General features: G+C 58.4%; 1 long non-coding RNA gene across 1 annotated transcript; it reads left to right on the top strand.

Annotated features, from left to right (window-relative positions):
- Positions 1-1,052: 1,052 nt before the first annotated feature.
- Positions 1,053-2,631, top strand: LOC135311012 (uncharacterized). Its single transcript, XR_010370914.1, has 3 exons — positions 1,053-1,209; positions 1,594-1,785; positions 2,044-2,631. It is a non-coding gene; the product is annotated as an uncharacterized LOC135311012 (long non-coding RNA).
- Positions 2,632-5,513: the final 2,882 nt, after the last annotated feature.

The raw sequence follows: 5,513 nt of genomic DNA, 5'->3' as shown, positions 1-5,513 counted from the left end.
GGGCAGGGGGAGCGTTGGGGACCCTGAGCCACGAATCGCTCCTGGGACTTGTTACGTGCGCGCCTGCACAAACAGCTGCCCTCTCCTTTGGCCTGAGGGCTGCGTTTGCGCTCCCTTGGCGTGGGGCAAGGGGCTGTGATGGAGCCCGGGGGAGGAGGTGGTGCACTGTGGGGGTGAGGGGAGGGGGCCCCCCGTTGCTGCTGCGCCTCAGCTGTGGGCGGGGTCTGGCTGGAGGAGCCCCAGGTGCGGGCAGTGGGGCTGGCGGTGCCGGCTCCTCCCTGGAAAAGGGGTGGTGCCCTGCTCCGGGGGGCCAGTGTGAGCCGAGGGCGGAGCGGAGCGGAGCTGTGGCCGAGCGTCAGCGGGCTGCGAGTGTAGCGAGGGAGGAGGTGAGCGGGGGCTGGGTGGGGGGCCGCTGCGTGCCGGGTCAAGCCCCGAGGAGGGCTGCGGCGGGGCAGCGGCGGGTCGGAGCGGGCGGTGGGGAGAGCGAGGCTGTGCTGAGGGCTCGGTGGGGCTTCCGGGTGCATCGGCGGGAGGGACGGTGCCCCGCAGGGTGAGAGAGCGGGGAGGGCGGGCTCGCGGCGTGGCGGGAGCTGTGGTGGTGCGTGTGGCGGCTGGGCGGGCGGCCATGTTGTGGCGCAGAGCGTGCCGGGAGCTGTAGTCCTTGCGGCGGGGGGCTGCCGGGCGGCCGCGTTGTGGCGCAGAGCGTGCCGGGAGCTGTAGTCCTTGCGGCGGGGGGCTGCCGGGCGGCCGTGTTGTGGCGCAGAGCGTGCCGGGAGCTGTAGTCCTTGTGGCGGGGGGCTGCCGGGCGGCCGTGTTGTGGCGCAGAGCATGGCGGGAGCTGTAGTCCTTGTGGCGGGGGGCTGCCGGGCGGCCGTGTTGTGGCGCAGAGCATGCCGGGAGCTGTAGTCCTTGTGGCGGGGGGCTGCCGGGCGGCCATGTTGTGGCGCAGAGCATGCCGGGAGCTGTAGTCCTTGCGGCGGGGGGCTGCCGGGCGGCCGTGTTGTGGCGCAGAGCATGCCGGGAGCTGTAGTCCTGGCGCAGTGGCTGCCGGCCCTGTCACGTGGCTCGCCGGGGCGCGGCGGGAGGCGCGGTGTTCCGGCGCTCGGGTGCCGGGCGGCCGTGCCGCGTACGGTAGGCGCGGTGTATTTTTGGGGTTGGATTCGTGTTGATTTCTGGGGGCTTGCGGGTGCGGCCGCTCCCCGAGAAGCGGTGAGTTCCCCGGGAGCTGACAGAAGGGAAGAGGGAAAGGAGGAGGACCTTTTCCCCCTGCCCAGGGCGCAGATGATGGCCGCCGCCTCCCCGGCTCACCGGAGCTCCCGCTCAGCCTCCCCTGGCCCCCCCTTGCCCCGTGCGCCTGCCCCCAGCCCCGGCACCTCCCCTGAAGCGTGCTGCGTAGCCCTTGGCCGCCCCCAGGCCCTGTCGTGAAGGCAGCGAGCCGGCCCTCGAGCGCACTGGATTCCCCCTCGGCGCAGGGGCCCTTAGCAGTAGCGCGGGGAAGGGGCGGTGTGTCCAGAAGCCCCTGCGCAAGGAGGGGCTTTGGCCAGGGTCGATCGACGGTAATGACGGTCGCTGTTTCTTCTTTCCCTCTCCCAGAGACCGTGCTGAGGACGTGGTTGTCTGTCCTTCCCCCGGGGATGCCGTTGACTGCAGCCGTCTCAGGCTTGCGTGGCTTCTCTCTGCCCGGCGTTGCCATCCTCGCAGCGCGGGGGCGAAAAGGGACACACAGAGCCCTTCCCGGCTGTGGACAGGAGCTGCCTCGGCTGAAGCTGGAGACGCCAACGAAAGGTAAAGCAGAAGAAACTGAAGGCGCTCTGGCTGCCAGCTGCCTTCCTGCCGCAGGCAAGAGAGAGCCTGTCCCTGCAGGTGAGGGAGGGAGGATCCCCCTTCGTAGCCCGCAGCGGGCCAGGCCACCAACGTGCACCGCAGGGTCTGTACGCGTAACCGGGAGTTGGGTACGGGCGTGTAGTGCACGAGCGAGCTAGGCTACGTGCCTAGGAAGCCTCATCTCGTAAGAGCGGTAAGACACCCATGTATCCTCTTTAGGTGGAGGACGGCCTAGAGTCTGGAGCTGCAGAAGAGGCAGGGCGGAGAGGAGGGGAAAGAAGCATCTGAACGGCTAAATTGTGCCAGCAGCGCTGAGAGCGAGAGTCGCGGTGAGTCCTGGGCCACTGGGGCCCCGTTGCCTCTCTTGTGCGTCCTGGGCCCTCCCTGTCTCTCCCCCCTGGCCCCCTCTCTTTCCTTACCTGCTGCAAAATTTTTTTTTTTTTTTTTTTGGCGCCCCCCCGCCCCTTCTTTCTCCATCTCGCTCTGAGTGGCTCCCTGCCTCCCCGTCTTTTCAGTCCTCCCTCTCTCTGTCCTGTAGCCTGTGGCTACTTGTTCTTTCTCCGCCTCTCTCTGCCTGGCTCTGGCTCCGTTTTTATTTTTTTATTCCTCCTGCTCTGTTCTGTAGCCTGTCGGTATTTTGTCTTTCTCTGGCCCTCTTGGTCTGACTCCGTGTGTTACCGAAAAACGCGGTAAAATCGGAAACAACTCCTCAACGCCGATTTAGTATTAAAGAGCAGGCGTTCTTTATTCACGGCGCCAGATGCACGGGGGATCGCTCCTCCTGGCGTGCGTACCTCACACACCTTTCCCGTAGAATTTGTAGATCAAAATTTTACGTATTCATACATATTCATTATCGTCCTGTCTACTGATCGGTACAAACTGGCTCGTTCCGTATGTAAATCACTGCGCAGGCTCGGTGGTGGTCCGTGAGTCGGTGGTCGCGATCTCCCCCTGCCAGAATTGCCTTTTACCTTCTTGGCTCTTAATCTTGGCAGTCTTGGCTAGTTTTCTCAGTCCGCTACACGAAACCGCGTTTTGTCATCCTTTTCTGACAGAAGCACGTTGTCTGTTGTTCTGCTGACATTAACGATCGCCTAGGGACTAAAATGCAGATCGACAGATGCGCTGATTCGTACGCTCCGTGTTCCCGTAATGGAACACCGTCTCTGGTTGGTTGATTTCATCGCTTTGGTGACACCTGTTCCTGTTGTTCAGTTTCTTCTTTTTTGGCTTTGTGTGATTCTCTCTGTGATTCTGTTTTTCTCTGCCTCGCTTTTCCCAGCTCCCCGTCCCTCACTTTGAATACCCGTTATCCTTCACCAGCTCACTCTCCCTTGGTTGCCATCCCCGTTTCTGAGTTCCTCCTGCTTTGCCACGTAGCCCGTGACTTTTTTCTTAATCTCTCTCTGTCTGCCTCAACGCTCCCGCCGCGCTTTTTAGTTCGTCTGCTCTGCTCTGTACCCTGCTACTGTTCTTGCCTTTCTGAGTTCTTCTCTGTCCAGCTCCCTTTCCCTATTCTTGAATTCCTGTTCTTCCTGCACCCGCCGCTGTTCCCTGTGATCTCTGTCTCTCTCTGTCCAGCTCCCTGTCCCTAGGTTTTAATTCCTGCCTCTGCCCGCCGTAGCCCGTCTAGATTTTTCTCTCGGCCTCTCTCTCTGTCCAGCTCCCCCTCTCTGTGTTCTAATTCCACGTTCTCTGTCACGTAGACCCGTGCTGTTTGTTTGTCCTCATCTCTCTCTGTCCAGCTCCTTGCTGCTATGTTTTATTTCTCCCCTTTAACGAGGGGCGACTGAATGTTGGGGTGGGGGCGGTTTTTTCCCACCAGTATTTTGAGGGAGCGCTCTTAAGTATTTTATTTCAGTCTCGCTTTCGATGCGCGTTTCCCTGGCAGTTCAGCAGCATCTCTTGGGCGGGGCAGCTGGGCGGACGTCCCTCCCGACTCCATAACACGCCAAAACCCCCCAGTCACGTTGCTGCTGTGTATTTTGGAGATAGATAATCTTATGGCGGGTGTGAACGGCTGTGTGAGTTAAATGAACGCAGAAGGAAAATGGAAAGCTTTCAGAGCCTAGACGCTCATATTGGATGTGCGTAAACACGCGCCCGCCTTCTCAGCACAAAGTGCATTACTGAGATTTATTCTTAATTTTTTACGTTACTCTTTCAAGTTTGACGCTTCGCTTCAGGCTTCATGGAGCCAGGCAGCAAGACGTGCGGCGGCAGGGCGAGGGCTGTAGCTGCTGCGGCGGATCTCTAAGCAGAGGTTCCGGTTCCGGTACAACTTTGCCCCGCAGCCTCACGGGGTTCTCTCCCCGCAGCGGTGCCGTAAGGAAGGGATGAGACGTTTTCCAGCACCAGCCAGAGCGTTCAGTGTTACGCGAAGAATCTGTTCAAAATGGTATCGGTTAGTCTTAATACCGTTTTCAAGTGTTCCAGTCCCTCTAGCTTTTAAAGGAGGTGTTGTGTTTTGACGTGACCCGTTTGCCCAGAATCTTGCTGCGGCTCAATTTCCTTCCTATCCCTTGTGCTGACTGAGTTCCTCCATTTTCTTCTGTGCTATTTTATTCACGTGCTGAAATATAGTTTGGGATTTCTGTTTTTCAGATGTCTTCTCAGTGTCTCGTGATGCTCAAGAGATGCCCCCCGGCCCGGGTTTGCCTGCCGGTCGTTAAGCGTGGTGAAGGTAAGGGGCCATCCCTCTGCCTGGGGGCTCCCGGCTCTGTCTCCAGCGGGTGCCCCGCAGGTGCGGCCGCGAGGGCTGCCTGGTGGGGAGAGTCGGGGCCCCCAGGGGCCGGGGCTGTTTGTCGCCCCGGGGAGCCCATCCCAGCGCGGGAGCGTGGCCGAGCAGAGCCCGAGAGAGATGTGACACTGTCCTCTGGCACGCTCCCGCTCCGCCGTGGGGCGGCCGCTAGCCTGTGGACAGGGGCTGGGGGGGCTGCAGCTGTTTGGGGGGCTGCCCCACCTTTTAGATTTTAGCAGAGCTCCCCCTTTTCTGGGGGGTGTGGGGGTGTGTGTGTGTGTACCTTTGTAAATGGCACTATTAAAGTAATGAGCTGCAGGTTGGAGTAGATTCCCTTGTTTAGTGCCCTTCTTGGGGGTGAATAAAATTGGGGGGGGGGGGTGGTGGTGGTGGTGTGATGATGTCATGCGGGGCGCCCCGGTGTCACTGGGGGAGCTGATAATGCGTCAGAGGAACAGGTGAGTGGGGGCGTCATGTAGGGGTTCCCCCCCAAAAAGGGGGGTTGCAGCCCCCAAATGCCTGAAAATTCAGGGGGGCTATTACAAAACCCTCTTATTTTAAAATCCCTTTATACATCTATCAATTAATATTACATGTCAATATATATAAAATAAGAACTTCTCTCTCCTATATTATATAACGTATTTCAGGATACAGAAATTCTACATCGAGATACAGGGTTTTAAAACACAAAAGTAACTCGACTGTCTAAATATCTAAATTAAACAATAAAGGAGTTTAAAATGAAGAAAAAGGACAGATGAAGGAATTCAAAGCAGAAGAAAGTCTGGCTAGAGCGAGCATCTACGCTTAGTGTGTGTTACATAGTCTAAGCAGATGTGTAATCTAAATAGAGGTTATATAGAGTGAAATAAGCCTAGGTATAACTGTAAGTAGATGTCTAAATAGAGAAGTCGAAAAAGATTGAAGTGTCAAAGGGTAAGTA

The sequence above is a fragment of the Phalacrocorax carbo genome, unplaced genomic scaffold, assembly GCF_963921805.1.
Source record: "Phalacrocorax carbo unplaced genomic scaffold, bPhaCar2.1 SCAFFOLD_60, whole genome shotgun sequence".
Lineage (NCBI taxonomy): Eukaryota > Metazoa > Chordata > Aves > Suliformes > Phalacrocoracidae > Phalacrocorax > Phalacrocorax carbo.
This window is presented reverse-complemented; position numbering and strand designations above follow the sequence as displayed.